This window comes from Leptonychotes weddellii, chromosome 2 (assembly GCF_054177405.1).
Source record: "Leptonychotes weddellii isolate Sample4059 chromosome 2, ASM5417740v2, whole genome shotgun sequence".
In the NCBI taxonomy this organism is placed as follows: domain Eukaryota; kingdom Metazoa; phylum Chordata; class Mammalia; order Carnivora; family Phocidae; genus Leptonychotes; species Leptonychotes weddellii.
This window is the reverse complement of record NC_138370.1, coordinates 134,669,894-134,687,769: the sequence shown is the minus strand read 5'-3', so window position 1 is coordinate 134,687,769 and position 17,876 is coordinate 134,669,894.

Sequence of the window (17,876 nt, the reverse complement as noted above, 5' to 3'; positions counted from 1 at the left end):
GGTGCAAGTGCCCCTTAAGATCATGTTTGTATCCTTTGGGTATATACCTAGTAGTGCAACTGCTGGGTCATAGGGTAGCTCTATTTTTAACTTTTTGAGGAACCTCCATGCTGTTTTCCAGAGTGCTGTACCAGCCTTCATTCCCACCAGCAGTGTAAGAGGGTTCCCATTTATCCACATCCTCACCAACATCTGCTGTTTCCTGAGCTGTTAATTTTTGCCATTCTAACTGGTATAAGGTAGTATCTCATTGTGGGTTTGATTTGGATTTCCCTGATGCCGAGTGATGTTGAGCACTTTTCCATGTGTCTGTTGGCCATTTGGGGATGTCGTCTTTGGAGAATCTGTTCATGTCTTCTGTTCATTTTTTGACTGGTCTATTTGGATTTTGGGGAGTATAGGCTACTCACTTCTTAACCTTGTGTTCCAATTCCATCTACCAGAGGTAGAGGAGGAACAAGAAAGTCTACTAATTTAGACTAAATCATGTCCACCAAAAGATGTCATTTGGAAATGTGAAGGAAACCCAAACCTTAGTAGAAAATGAGCACATCATCTCAGGATTTATAAACCGTTTCATCAAAGGAAGACACACTGGAATTTGTCAGACACGTAGTCTGGGATCTGACAATAGACTTGTCTTCTTTTACAAGACTGAGCTGTGATTGGAGGTGGGGGGCGGGACTGGATTCAGTGATAAACTTAACAACTGATGAATACCTTATGCATTGTCTCTCCAATCTAAGATAGAAGTCTAAGATGGGTATTGCCTAATATGGTAGTTCCTTGGTAAAGTTGAAGGACTTTGCTCATGTAATTTTCATTATTTCCCCTCTGGGTTTTCAGGGTTTTTTTTCTTTTAATGGAGATATAACTGACATATAACATGTTGTGAAGTTTAAGGTGTAAACATAATGATTTGATACATTGATACTGCAACATGATCACCATCATAGTGTTAGCTAATACTTTTCTTGTGTCATAGAATTACCATTTCTTCTAGCAATGGAAACAACTAAGACCCAGTCTCTTAGCAAGTTTAATGTTTATAATATAGTTTTATTGTCTATAGTAACTGTATTGTATGTTAGATCTCTAGGCCTTGTTTATCTACTAGTTGCAAGTTTGTATCTTTTAAACGTGAAATGTTCAGTTTTTAACCAAGTTAGAGATTTTGAAGTTTTAATCCACAAAGTAATAAAACTTTGTCTAATTATTGCCTAAAATACCTTTAATATATAATGAATTCTTAATAAGACAATGACCCTAACTGTTCACAATCTATATAGATCATTATGAAGAAAAGAATGTTATGAATTAAGAAATGGTTGCTTACTACTGTTTAATATTTGTGTAATTTCTGTAGTATCTCAATAAATAAACCATTATAAAACATAGGGAAAATAATTTCAGAAATTTAGACCTTGGTTAATAAAGCTTTTAATATGTATATTATGAAAATATACATCAATGGAAAAGTAATATCCAATGTATATTTTTGTTTCTTTTTTTTTTAATTAATTCCAGTGTAGCTAACATACAGTGTTATATTAGTCTCAGGTGTACACTATAGTGATTCAATAGTTTCATATATTACTAAGTGCTCATCAGGATAAGTGTACTCTTCATCCCCTTCACCTATTTCACCCATCCCCCACCTACCTTCTCTCTAGTGACCCATTTGTTCTCTATAGTTAACAGTCTACATTTTGGCTTGTCTCACTTTTTTTTTTCTTTTTGTTTTGCTTCATAAATTCCATAAATAAGCGAAATCATATGAGTGAAATCATATGGTTTGTCTTTCTGTGACTGATTTATTTCACTTAGTATTATACTCTATAGATCCATCCATGTTGTTGCAAATGGCAAGATTTCATTATATTTTATGGTTGAGTAATATTCCATTATATATAAAATCACATCTTCTTTATCCATTCATTTATCAATGGACACTTAGGCTGCTTCTATATAGTTTGGCTGTTGTAAATAGTGCTGCAATAAATACAGGATGCATATATCCTTTTGAATTAGTGTTTCTGTATTATTTGGGTAAATATCCAGTAGTGGGATTACTGAATAAATGGTAGTTCTATTTTTAATTTTTTGAAGAATGTCCATACTATCTTCCATAGTGGCTACACTATTTTACATTTTATATTTAATATTCAGTGCAGTTTAGTTACATATCCACCTAACCTCCAAACTTTTCCTCTGATGTTATGTTGTTTAGATGCTGCTTATGCATTGTGTGCAGTCTACAATTACTGTGCAAGCAAAGTTATGGAGAGAAAACAAGTAAAAGTATCAATAAAGTGGTGTTGGTATATCATCACATATACTTGTTTGATTCAAAGAACAAACAGAAAATTGTTGTTGATCTCTCCCCTTGAATACCTACAAGGAAGATTTAACCCTGATTTTAATTAACTATATAACAGTAACACTTTGTAACATGTTTTTCTGTTGTTGCTAACCAGAAAAGAAACTATAATGCATTATAGGGGAAAAAAATAATTCCTTCAAGAGTGAATTTGTGCTCTTCCGTAGGATATCAACTGAAATTAAAACAAAGAAGTGTAACTGAGAAATGAAAATTTCCCTGTAGAAATATCAAAGCCTAATTTTCAGAACACTGACCTTTGTTTTAAAGTATTAAATCTTGAATAGTAATTATAATTCCTAATGAAATTTAGATGATGGATCTTGCTTCATTACTTCTGTTTATTATTCTTGTTGGCAACTGGAAAAATAGGAGAAAACTTTGAAATATATGAAATATTTAAAAAGTCCATTTCCCAAATTATTCCCAATGAAGTCTCAAAATTGGTAATCTGGAATATTAATACATTTTTCCTTTCAAAATATTGGGGTCTCTATTCCTATGGGTTGAGTCTCTCACTAAATATTATGGTTATGACATAAAAATAGCATATATCATCTAGGCTTACAAAATTGTTACAATTTAGATTGACATTTAATGTTTGTAAAATATTTGTGAATATATTTTGAAAAATATAATCTATAAAAAATTATGTGATATTTTAAAAGCTGTTAAAATTTAGGTTGTCAGTTATAAACAGGAAGGAAATGCTACCTTGGGGATCTAATTAGGTAATTTGAATGGTCATTGAAATCACTGAAGTTACATGAAGCTGAAGTAGGTAATCTAGATCATCAGCACTGAAATTCTGCCATACTATGATATTATCAGAGGAGTGCAAGTTGACACAAATGGAGAAATAAAAATTACACACGTATCCAGGATTGTAGAGATAATATACAAATTACAAGAAGTATGATATTAAAAACACATTGTATTGGAAATCTAAACACATGGTCTTCATTACTAGCTATGTCACCCTCTTATAGTTTTGGATGACATTTTCCCACTTATATACAGATGGATTAGAATTGTTATCTCAGATTAGAAGCACCATTACGAGTTAAATTAGAAAAGAACTGTAAAATACCTACTTTGGGACAGGAATTCTATGTGTGTGCATGTGTATAAATATATTTAAGTGCAGTTTTTCAAGGTTTAATACATACACATACACACATTTCTTTAGACATGATTTCCTCTAGATCTTAACATATTTAAAATAGATTATCTCAAGTCTTTAATAAGTACATCTGGGCCTCCTTGAGGACCATTTCTATTGGTTACTTTCTTTCCTGTATATGGACCATATATTCTGTTTCTTTGTGTGACACATAATTGTTTGTTGAGAACTTGACATCTTGAATATTATCATGTGGCCACTCTGTAAATAAGATTCTTCTCCAGGATTTGTTGTTGTTTTTTGTTGTCCATTCTTTGTTTTATGACATCTCTGAACTAATTTTACAAAGTCTGTATTCTTTGTTATGTGTAGCCACTGAGGTCTCTGCTCCATTAGTTCAGTTAAGATTAGTTAATTATTGCATAGAGATTTTCTTACATGCCTGTAACCAAAAGGTTTCCCAGTCTTTGCAGAGGGTTCTGTGAATGTGTTGGGGGCACACTTTTCACACTCAGGCAAGCAGTTTACAACTCTGCCTTAGTCTTAGATTCCTGCTTGCAGGGGGCCTCAGGGTTATCCAGAGGTAGAAGCTTTGCATTGTCTTAATGTCTTTCCTGAGCATTCCCCAAACCCTGGGCATGCATGCAGCCTTCTAGATTCCCAGGAATATGTCTGGGCTTTTAAAAGCCCTTATTCTCCTAAAGAGTCTCATTCCCTCAGGTCTCCTAAGGTTTTTGGTTAATCTACTGTTTGCCCAAATTTGTATCTATTGCCTCAGTAACTAAAACATCTACCTGCAAGTGTTTTTGACAAATGCCTCCCAGATAATGGTTTTAAGTTGTGAGTCAGGGAAGATAAAGATAAGCCTGGATAAGACTGGATTTTCCTAGGAGTCGTAAGATGGATGAAATAAGGATAATTAGATCAATTCTGTTCCTTTCAGTACTGGTACCAGAAATGTTTTGTTATTTTCAACTGTACCACTGGGCTGGGAAGGACTAGTGTGAGTTAAAATGGCAACAAGACTTACTATTCTTACAGATTTTCAGATTTTTCTTGAACAATCATTTCCATAATTGCTGTAAGCCTTTGGTTAGTTTCCAGGGTTCCAGAAAAGTTGATTCTGACAGTTATTATCATTTTGTTCACTGCTTTTATGGAAGGGCATATATTTGCATTTCCTTATTCTTCCATAATTACTGACATCCTCCACTTTGATTTTTTTTTTCCCCTCTATTTGCTCATTTTTAAATATGTCTCAGAGTTTGCCGACGGAGAAGTTGTACAGAATGTTCTTCATCCTCATTGTATTTTTAATCGTTGATTGAAGCTTTACTCAAATAACTTATTTACTTGAGAATATTTATTTTAACTTATTTTTAATAGCTTGTCATGTTTCTAATGCCTAGCAATTTTTCATCTGATGTAGAGATATTGAATCCATGTGTGATAATAACATTCTCTTAATTTCATAGTAGAGTTTTTGATATGCAGATTTTATTTTCAGAATTTCTATGAAAATCTATCCTATTTCTTTTACATTCACCAGTTAACCTGTATTCAACTTAATATATAGTTACTGTAACTTTTCCAAGGTGCAATATATTACTCCCTATAATCCCTTACCCAATCACCATTTAACAGCTTTTTATTTGCCAAATATTGAAGTTTCTGAATAAATTAAAAGAGGCAGGGGTGTGTTACTGACAGAAGAAAAATTCTGTGGTCGCCAAAAATAATATGAGGAGCATTCAACTAACTGATTTATTTTTATCTGTCTCTCATTTTGTTTGGGGTTTCTTTTTTTCCTTCTCTCTTTTTGTAATCTCTATTTCATTAAAAAGAAGATGTATGTGTCTTCAATTGTAATTTTCCATCCAATTCCATTTTTTGTGCATTTTGCATAAACTTCATAAAAATTTTGTTAATAGGCTGGTTTCAGACATCATGTTTTGTTTTCAATGAATGTTGAGGCATTTTAGGAAGGAGTGGAAGAGCCTGTAAGCCACATGAAATTTCCTAACAAGTTTTAAGATGGAAAGTATTCTGGCAAGTCTGTAATCAATACAGAACCTGGAATAGAAAGGAAAAAAGGAACAGAAAAACAACTTGGGAAATTATGGTAGTTGTTCAAAAGGAAGTTTGTTAGGATGGAACACTTTAGAGACCAGGATCCTAGAAGATATGTGAGACAAAATTTAGGGGTTTACTGACTGATGTGATTATTTGCTGATTAATTGTAAGTAGAAAGATGGATGAGCCAAGGATCATGTCACAATTTATAATCTGAATAACTGGATAAATTGCATTTTTATTAGTCAAGGGAGGAAATAAGAAATGAAATGTAAAATGTTTGAATGGTAGAAGAGTAGAAACAGCCCAGATCTAGAGATAAATGTGTGGTAGTTGAGGTAATGGTGGAGTATAGTCCACTGATTGAGGGAGTTGAGGGGGGAAAAAGAGGTCTCTAATGTCTATCACACTATTAGCACATCTAACATCAAATTACCAATTCCCCTAGAATAAGCCACCCTAGTTTCTCTCTCCTTTATTAAATGGTAACTCCATTCTTCCAGTTAATGTAGCCACAAATATGAACTTATCCATGACTTTTTTTTCTTTCTCTCACATTCCATAACCAATCTGTTAGGAAATCTTGTTGGCTTAACTGTTTGGTGTCCTTGTCTCATCATTCTGCCCCTGTAATAATCTCAGTTTATTACAACAGCTTATTAACTGATTTCCCTGATAGTGTCTTTACCCTCTTTCAAACTAGAGTATTCTCAACATAGCACCTAGATCGTAACACCTTCTATACTGAGCATGACCCAACAACTCACATCTTATTGTGTAAAACGTTACCTACAGGATGCCTTATGAAACAGTCACAGGCGTCAGGCTATGTTACTAATCATTTTTCCCTCTGTCTGCCTTCACTCGTATTGGCCCACCCACACTGTTCTCTTGCTACTCCTTTAATGCATATGTTCTGTTCCCTTGCTCTCTGCATTTGAAAATGTCTCCCCCTATATTTCTACATTGCTCAATCCCTTACCTCTTTCAGATCTTTAGCCAAATGTCATATACTCACACTTAAATTTGCAATTTCTTACATACCTTCATAATCCCTCACTCTCTTCTCTCTTTTATTCAATAGTACTTCTCAGCATCTTGATCCATTTTCTAGGGCTACTGTAACAAATTACCACAAACTCTGTGGCCAGAAACAACAGAAAATCACTCTTTCACAGTTCTGGAGGCCTTGGGTCCAATATCAAGGTGTTGGCACAATTGTTTCCCTCAGGAGGCTCTAACGGAGAATCTGTTCAGTGCCTCACTCCTAGGTTCTGATGGCTGCTAATAACCTTTAGCACTCCTTGGCTTGGGGCTTCATAACTTCAGTCTCTGCCTCTGTGTTCACCTGGCCTCTCTTCAGTACCTCTGTCTTTTCCTCTCATAAGGACAACTGGCATTGCCTTAGGACCTCTGCCCCCAATCCATGATGATCTCATCTCAGGATACTTCAGTTAATCATGCAAACACTATTTTTCCAATAATGCCATATTTATAGGTAACAGGAATTAGGACTTGGACGTATATTTTGAAGGGATACAAATCAACCTACTACATTAACTTAGTATTCATTCATTCATTCATTCATTCTTAGTCACACACACACACACACACACACACACGCACGCACACACACACACTAGAATGTCAAGTCCCTGACAAAGATTAAACATATTGTTTATATTTGCCTTGAACAACTTCTGGCACACAATGGGAGCTTAATAAATACATGTTCGATAAATGAGAAGAGAAAATGTGGAAAAGACACAGGAGTTATCAATATAATTGGAACAAAAAGTAGAAAAAAGGGAAGCAGAATTTGAAAAAGAGGTCAAATTTGTGTGAAAGTGTACAAAAAAGAGTGAGGCCCCCTGAAGTCAAGAATGTTTTCATAATTAGGGAGCGGTTGCTCATGTCAAATGTCAAATTGAAAGAGGCATAGAAAGAAACCTCCCATTGATTTGAATATTTGAATTGGTACCTCTGAAAATCTTCATTGCACTTGGAAATATGTCCAAATCTGAGAAAGGTTTGTACTCTGGAGTCTTAGTGGTTATGTTACTACCTCAATAAAAATGACAAGATAATAAAGATCAAAAAGGAAATAATCTCTGTCACTGACTAGAACTCTTTGCCCATGTTGTGTGTGTGTGTGTGTGTGTGTGTGTACTATTCTTATGGAATCTCTTACCTCCTACACCCATTGAATTTCCAGTCTACTACACTGTATATGTTTGGTGTTTGAATAATGGGACCTATCAATATGTATATTATCTCCAGACTCTTCCTTTTAAACTGGACACAAGTTATATTCTGCTTACTAGTTATATTCTGCTAATTCCAACCTACCCATCCTGTTATAATTTATAACATTTTTCGATTAACAATATCTAGCAACAGAATTTAAAATAATTCAAAATATTCAGCCTATTAATAGAAGCATAAGTTAATTTCAGTATATAAACAATAACACTTCAGTATGAAAAGTAAATATAGATGTATGTCTTTTATTCAGAAGAAACTATTAAATATTGAACAATAGTACAACATAACCATAGGATATCATTTGCCATTATGTTTGCTTTTTTGTAAAGAAAAACACTACAAAATAATGTAAGCAATTCAACTTTGAGCACAATGGAGATGAGTTTACTATGAGTTAACGCAAATATTTCCAGTGTGTTACCTTAAAACATTTCTGATTATTATTGTTTAAATATAGCCATGGTATATAATTTACATAACTCACATTTTACCTTGTACAACTTAACAAATGCAAAATTATTCAATATTTGAAAATAGTTTCAGTCAATAATATGTTGATATTATATATATATAAAAGTAAATTGCTTTCTTAAATTTTGCTGAAATTGTTGTTTTTCTTATTTAATATTCATTTAGTGGTAATTTATAATAATTTATCATTACAATGATTTGGTCCTAAATGCAATCAATCTAGAAACCTATGGTTTTCTTTCTTTTCCCCCTCAATTCAGATTCTATATCTCCTCAGGAAGTATTCCAATCTTCCCATGAAAATGTAGGTAGAAATTGTTTTGTGCCATCCTATTGGTCTAGAGAAATCCAGTGCCTAATCTAACACTGAAGGGCAAAGTCACTATAAAGAGAAAAGCAATTAAAATAATATAAGAGTTGAAAAATTGCTTCAGACCCTTGTTGATTTAAGTCAATTTAATTTTACTGTAGGATCTAGAATTTGATTAGAGGGGACGTAATTCTTATTTAATTATGAAGGCCTTGGCAGAAAAGAGAAAGGAACTAAAAAACTGAGAACAGTAAGAGATTGAACTTCCAAACTCCACCAAAGTGGAGAGAGTAGTGTATTATTGAAAAAAAAAAAAAAATGCACTGTAACAACAAGTTCTTCAAGCAGAGTTCTTCTAGTTCTTCTCACTAGAGAAGAGACAGGAGGAAGTTAGGAAACTTATATGGACACAAAAGGCCTCAACTATATTAATATAAAATTTAAAACTTAATTTTACAATGCTATAGACCCATCCAAAAAATGACTTAAAATAGAAAAAAAAATACACAAATGATTAGAATACCACATAGGTTTGTTTTTTTGTTTGTTTTTTTCCTACTCTATAACATTTATTGGTCTGGGATAAAATTAATACCAATACAGCTATCATAAGATATGCATTGTAAGATATTTATAGTTGATATATCTGGTATCCTTCTCAATATCAATTATGTAAATGTAACTATTCTCTCTTATCTGTCTATCATCTATCTATCTATTGTTCCAGAATGACTGGAGAGGGAGTTAATACCATTTATATGTTACGATTTTCTTTAAATGAAATGTTGCTATATTTCCTTAACCTTCTGGTAGATCAGCACATCATCGTAGAAACAACCAGTATTAGATCCATGAATACCAAGATCCTACTGGATTTGGTTCAAACTGTGATCCTAATGCCTAACATACATATAGATTTCTGGCTTACAGTTCCCTTAAAACTGACAATTCATAAGTATGAGAACAAGCTAAAAATTATGAGTTCACCAATAACTAAATTTGAATGAGATAAAATCAGGGCAGTTTAGGAAAGCTATACTTCATTCAATCAAAGAACATTAATTCAGCATCTACTATTTAGGTATGGTCAGACACTAAAGATACAATTAAACAAAGTCTAGTGAGGATCGCCTGGGTGGCCCAGTCAGTTAAGCATCCAACTCTTGGTTTCAGCTCAGATCCTGATCTCATGGGTAGTGGCATCGAGCCCTGCATCTGGCTCCATGCTCAGCGGGGAGTCTGCTTGAAGATTCTCTCCCTCTGTTCCCACCTCTTCTCTCTCTCTGTCTCTCTCAAATCTTTAAAAAAGTATTTGAAAAAATAATGGTCTCAGGAAAGATTCAGTAATGTGAGTGGGGAATTAAAACTATGAGAAAAAAATCCTATGATAAATAAGTATAGTCTTATGGGAACCCGCTGAAAAACTATCTAGCCTGCATTTAAGTTAGGTGGTGGTCAAGCAAGAACTCCCAGAAGAAATTATATATAAAAGAGACCTGAAGAGCCCAGTCATGGAAATGAGTAGGAATGTCATGTCTGCACCAAAGAAAAAATTATATGCAGAAATTTAGATGCTAGAAAAGCATGTAGATTAAAGAAATGAAAACATTTAGTATGTGACAGTATGCTCACTTGGGGGCTACATGAGAAAGGAGGCTGGAGAAGTGATCTGGAGCCCTGTGCTAAGGAGGTTGGATCATATGAGGGCAAAGATGGGCAAAGCAGTGAAGTGACTTGATCAGAGTTGAGATTTAGTAAGGTTATTCTAGCTATGCTATCAAATTCATATGGTATATGAGTATAAAATCCTTTTCTCCAGAAGTTAAATAGGTCAAGATAAAATATGTCCCCAAGTAATTTGATATATCGGGTAGAAACATTGAATTGGGAATCTGAAGATATTAAGTCCAACTTCTGCCATTTACTAATTGTGAGTTTAACCAAGTTATTTAATATCATTTTAAATGTAAATCAATAAATTAAAAATATAAACAATTTAATAACATCATTCACAAAGTGGTTTTAAGTAACGAGACCTTGAGTGTACTTGGAAATCATTAAATATTGAATATTTTTGTTATAAATAAAATTGTTGAATAAATATGGTTCATTTTGGAATATTATGAATAAAATATCTGAAATGCTTTTCAAAAAAAAAGAGTAGTATGTTAAAACTCAAAAGCTATAAATCTAAAAATAAAAAGGAAAAATATTTTTATACTTTAAAAGTTCTTTGAAATAAAGCTATATAAATGAAAAGAATTTATAAATTATGCAGGTTAGAACCCACCTATTACATAAGCTATAACTATTGGCAGTTTTCATTTATTGATACTTTTGTATGACTTACTGAGACTAAGAGGCCCTCAATTATAGTTTTAATGTAGCTATTATATCAAGCATTTGGTTATAATAGCTTTTATGTAACAAAATTACGTTATAATGAGATTAGTACCATAGGCACATGATTTAACCAGCATGACAATTTGATTCATTTTTCTTATTTTTAAAATTAACTTAAAGGGCGCCTGGGTGGCTCAGTCATTAAGCGTCTGCCTTCGGCTCAGGTCATGATCCCAGGGTCCTGGGATCGAGCCCCGCATCAGGCTCCCTGCTCGGCGGGAAGCCTGCTTCTCCCTCTCCCACTCCCCCTGCTTGTGTTCCCTCTCTCGCTGTGTCTCTCTCTGTCAAATAAATAAATAAAATCTTTTTTAAAAAATTTAACTTAATCTTACTCTATCACATGTACTTTGTAGGTCCCTTTCAATATTTTTAAAACAAGCAGATGATAAATAAATAAAACCATTGTGTTTCATTATCATTTATTGAATAACCAAATAGAAGGAACTATATATTTTAAGTCAGGTATAAACAGTTGTGGTTTTTAAACATACACATAAAATGTTAGAATAAAATGCCATTAAATAATATTAAAAATTAGGGAATGGGTTAACATTTGAATTAGAGGATGGGTTGGAAAATAAACTGAGTCCTATTTGGATAATTTGAGCTTGAAATGCTTGTGTGACATCTGAGATCTACAAGGAAATCTTTAACAGGCTTTAAAAATAGAGGTCTTTAGTTCAGGAATGGGGCAAGGACTAAAGGCATAGATTTTGGCATCAACTACCTAAATGTGATATGTGAAGTTTTGGGATTAAAAGAGCTTGCAAATGTAGGGAACCCTACTTTCAAAAGTTGGCAAGAAGAAAGTAGAGCAAGTATGTCAAGTTGCAAAGAAAAACTGACAAATAAGAAAAAGGGAATCCAATGGCAAAGAAATTTCAGGAAGGATGAAGCAGCTTATTATGGAAAGAAGATTAAAAATGAAAAATTAAAAATAATTATGAAATTTCAACAAATGCTTTTTTTTGAAAAGGAAATTTTAGAGGTTCAGTCCAACACAAAAGTAACAAATGTACCAAAAGGAGCGTAAGTAAATTTTGGAATGTGCAGAGCAAAAACTGTCAGAGGAAGAAACGGTCTTTCATCAAAACCACAGAAAAATCCACAAATTTAGTGACATTTTATAGAAAGTACTAAAGGAAGACAAAGAAGATGCTAGAGAAGTTAGGCTAAAAGACTGTTCCAAGAATAAGGAATAGCATGAGATATGGTGTTCACCCTATATTTTCTTTATCACTATGAATATATCTCTACAATTACACTCTTCCTCTAGTAAAAACAATAGCTAATTTTCTGAAAGATTATTGTCTTTGCTAAGCACTCCGTGAATGTGAGGTATTTTATTGTAGGCCCTTTTCCATAAGCATAACATGTTATCTCATTTAGTCATCACAAAAGCTCTCTGGGGGACAGTGCTAATATCATCCTGATTTCATGGTTGAAGAAACCAAGGCTCAAGGAGCTCAATATGGTCCACCAATTAGTAGGGGAGGCATTCCAGAATCAGGGCTTGAACTGTTAGTGGATAGTTCTGGGCTGCCTTCCTGATAGATTCTTTTTTTAAAGATTTTATTTATTTATTTGACAGAGATAGCAAGAGCAGGAACACAAGCAGGGGGAGTGGGAGAGGGAGAAGCAGGGTTCCTGCCGAGCAGGGAACCCGATATGGGACTCGATCCCAGGACCCTGGGATCATGACCTGAGCCGAAGGCAGATGCTTAACAACTGAGCCACCCAGGTGCCCCCTGACAGATTCTTTAAGGAGTTTACTGATCTTCAAAAAAAAATCTTATCACAAAACCTTAGAATTAAGAAACATTGATGGTTCTCTAGTCTAATCCTTGTTTTATAGATGAAGAAACACCTCTAGTGGCTTTAACCTACCCAGAGCAGCAAACACCTCACCTGGGAGCACAGGGTTGCTGCTCCTAATTTGCTTCTCTCTAACTACTATTTGAACTTCTCATAATTTCTGAACTTTGAATCTTACTTGAAGATTCCACGGTTTAATAGAAGGTGAAAAAACTTTATATGACTAATAATGCTGAGTATGTATTATGTAGTATGTATGTAGCTTATAATTATCGTTAATATTTCATTTTACAGTTTTCATTTTACTGCTTTCTATATTTGTTTTATTCCCAGTGTGTCTATATTCTGTGTATATGCTTTATATCAACAGTAGCATGGAGAGCCTTAGATTTCAATTTTTGAGAAGACCGTGGTTATAGAGAGTAATGAACTTTGAGTTATTATCTCATTTAGTTCAAAGTTTACAGAAAAGGTAGATTAATGTGCTTTGTCTTTTTTTCTTTTTTACTTGGATTCAATTAATATATAATGTATTTTTGGTTTCAGAGGTAGAGGTCAGTGATTCATCGGTCTTATATAATACCCAGTGCTCAGTACATCACGTGCCCTCCTTGATGTCCATCACCCAGTTACCCTATCCCCCCTCCCCTCCAGCAACCCTCAGTTTGTTTCCTATGATTAAGAGTCTCTTATGGTTTGTCTCCCTCTCTGATTTCATCTTGTTTTATTTTTTCTAATATGCTTTAAGCATTTAAAACAAATGACCTGGATTCAATACTGTGTTCTAATTCCTGCTATTAACTGAGACATTTTAGGCAATTCACTTACATTTTCATTTCATTGACTTTCATAAGAAGAATGATAAAATAATACTAACAATAATTAAATAACATTATACTAATATTTTCTATATATGTTTTAGACTTTGCTATAGGAAATAAAATGGATACTAATACTAAAGTTTTGTAGAACAGAAAACACATTTCAATTTAAAATGTCAAAGTGGAAGGATCAAAGAGTGACAGGCAGCAAATGGGAGACATTATTTTTATTGATGTATTTATGTATGTATGCATGTATTTATTTTTTAGTTTCAAGTTTTTATTTTAATTCCAGTTAGTTAACATGCAGTATAATATTAGTTTCAAGTGTAGAATTTAGTGATTCAGCACTTACATACAACACCTAGTGCTCATCATGAGTTTCCCCTCTTAATAAGATGGGAGGCATTTAAATACAGTGTTTTCTGTTCAAAAGACATGTGAGCTATAATTTAACAATCTTGTTTTAATGTCAAAGGCAAAAAAGATCATAGACTCTTAGAAATCAAAGGGTCTCAGAGATTAGTTTGCCAGCTTCCTTTTTTACAATTCAAGGAACTTTGAGAAATAAGGCCAACAGCCATGGTCTCACAAAATTAGAACTAAAAGTCTGGTATTCTGATGGTAGAGATATACGCATGTATGTATAAATGTTTTTTCCAGTGTACCCTATTGTCTTGTGTCTAGAAGGAAAACAGATAAAAGGTCAATGGTTGTATCCCATTTGGTCATCAAAATCTACTCCAGGCAATACACTAGCAATGTCAGATAAAAGATACATCCCACAGTAGACATTGAAAATTGCTGATTGTAGATTCCCTTAATAATGCAACATACAGTAATGTGAATGCTTGGTCAATCAAAGTTCCAGTAACCTGAAACACTGAAGTCCCATTCTGAATTAATCAGCATCTACCTTCTGAGTGCCCCCAGGAGCTTAAGAAACATCAGTTGACACCTCACTGGAGTTGACAACATCCTCTCATCTGACAGAAGACAAAGAAAAATGTGTTTCCCAGATGTATTAACAGTAACATCTGGTCCTATCGATGGAGGAAGAAACATAATCCTCTGAAAAGCAAATGCATAATATGTACTCCAAGGCCAGTACATATCTTGCATTTAAATATGACACAAGTTTCAGCTCTCTCATGATTTAGCTTTAGTCTCCAATCTAAAGGTTGCCTGCTGCAACAACAGTGTTTGGAGGAGTAAACCTGGGACCACAGATAAATCATTCTAGTATAAATGTTTGTTCTTGCTGAACATCAGGATCCTACAAGCCGATTCAAAATGAGAAAAGATGTCATTTTGCTTAAAGAAATTCAATTATAGATTCATATGCATCTGCTGTTCATCACTTTTAATCATTGTCATTGTCTGATAAGAGAACGAAAGAAGGAAAGCTCAGTGTGGTGCTGACAGATCTCAGTCTCCAAAAGCATTCAATTTGTCAGCTCTTTTCAGAGGGGGGAAGAAAACAGATTAAGTGGCATCTTATGTGCCTTTTAGTGTCTTTGGCTTGCTGAGACATTTATATTACATAATGCTAAAAATAAAAGAAATTTTACACTTTTAATTTTTTTTTTCTGAAGGAAAGCACAAATCCTCAAACATGATCACCTATGAATTTTAGGTTAAAGTTCAACAAAAGTGTTGTAATGTAAATTTTATATAAAATAAAGTAGTGATCTGAGAAATCTCTCAGAAGTGCAAGACCTAATTAGTAACCCATTTTTATCTTGAAGAGCTGGTGAAGGGACAAAAAAGAAAAAGGTAAACCAGATAGTTTCTATGAAAAAATTTTTCCACAGATTCCTCTCAACAGTTTTTAGATTTAAATTATTTTTTTCCTTTTAAAATGCATTCACCTGGGTAGGAGAGGACTTAATACCTTCACATATCTTACTTTAATTTTTTGTACATGTTACTGTCTGCTTTACATCTATGTGGGATCATGTTTACAACAGAAATAAGAATTTTAATTGGGTAATAGAATAAAAAGTATATGTCTGATATGGAATTTCTGAAACTGTAGCAAATTATTCACAAAACAACTATAGGAGCATATGTTAAAACAAATTCACTGAACCAAAAATGTTATTTTACTTACCATTTTAATTATCCCATGTCATTGATTAAGAAGATGAAATTTGCCCAAAACTTTGTTAAAACATGTTTAAATCAGCTTGATTATCAGTTTTAGCTTAATCCCAACAAAAAGAAATATAAAAATTCCAGAATATATGCCACATTAGTAAACAAAGTATCAGTTTCAACAGTCTGTACACCAAGTCATTCACATATACATACATACATACTAAAAGCTCACACAATAACAAAAGGGTGAAAGATAGGGGTTTTTTTTAAATATAATTTTTCTAATAGCTTTTGCAGATTCTACAAAACCTGATCTATAAACCTATCTGCAAATCAGAGTGCCACATAATCCCATCAGAATATTAAATTGTAGTTAAAATCACAATTCTGGAATAGAAATTATAAGATAAAAATCACTAAATGACTTGCTTGAAGCAGTAGTGATCAGTTTTAGAATAGAAAGCAGTTTGAGTTTCACATGTTAATGTGAAATCTAGGAAAAAAGACAGATTTTATTGTATGGTTCTATTGTAATACATTTCTACAACAGTGATAGTTGCTGATTATTGAATACATATTACATTTCAGGCACTGTATTAGATCTTTTCCACTTATAGATGAGGGAATTAGAATGAAATATGTTCAATAACTTGTTTACTTATATAGCTAGTAAGTACTATAAGTGGGATTTAAATAACTATCTAGAATCTAAATCTCTACTAAACTCATCCTCATTAGGGATCATGTTGGAGTATAATCCATAAAGCAATTTTTCTAGGTATTTCACAGGGCATTGTTTTGCCAGCAAGGTAATGTTCACACCAACACGATTTCATTCTTTCATTCAAATTATTGTCCCTGGACTGAATATTGGGTGTAATGGCAAAGCCAAAAACCATGGAACTTGTCCATGTGGACTTTTTTCTGTTTCACTGGATTTTGTTTTTTAGTGAAAATAAACCAATTCCATAAGATACCTCGGAATAAACCTAACCAAAGAGGTCAAGGATCTATACTCTAGGAACCACAGAACATTCATGAAAGAAATTGAAAAAGACACAAAAAGATGGAAAAACATTCCATGCTCATGGACTGGAAGAATAAACATTGTTAAAATGTCTATGCTACCCAGAGCAATCTATACCTTCAACACCATCCCGATCAAAATTCCAATGACATTTTTCAAGGTGCTGGAAGAAACAATCCTAAAATTTGTATGGAATCACAAAAACCCCGAATCACCAAGGAAATGATGAAAAAGAAAAACAAAACTGGGGGCATCATGTTGCCGGATTTCAAGCTATATTACAAAGCAGTGATCACCAAGACAGCATGGTACTGGCACAAAAACAGACATATAGACCAATGGAACAGAATAGAGAGCCCAGATATGGACCCTCAACTCTATGGTCAAATAATCTTCAACGAAGCAGGAAAAAATATGAAATAGAAAAAAGACAGTCTTCAATAAATGGTGCTGGGAAAATTGGACAGCTATAAAGAGAAGAATGAAATTCAACCATTCTCTAACACCATACAGAAAGATAAATACAAAATGGATAAAAGGCCGCAATGTGAGACAGGAATCCATCAAAATCCTAGAGGAGAACATAAGCAGTAACCTCTTCGTCATTGGCCACAGCAACTTCTTTCAAGATACATCTCCAAAGGCAAGTGAAACAAAAGCAAAAATGAACTTTTGGGACTTCATCAAGATAAAAAGCTTCTGCACAGCAAAGGAAATAGTCAACAAAACAAAGAGGCAACCCACAAAATGGGAGAAGATATTTGCAAATGACACTACAAAGGGCTGATATCCAAGATCTATAAGGAACTTCTCAAACTCAACACCCAAAAATCAAATAAGTCAAAAAATGGGCAGGAGGCATGAACAGACACTTCTCCAAAGAAGACATACGAATGGCTAACAGACACATGAAAAAATGTTCATCATCATTAACCATCAGGGAAATTCAAATCAAAACCACATTGAGATACCACCTTATACCAGTTAGAATGGTAAAAATTGACAAGGCAAGACACAACAAATGTTGGAGAAGTTGTAGAGAAGGGGGAACCCTCTTACACTGTTGGTGGGAATGCAAGTTGGTACAG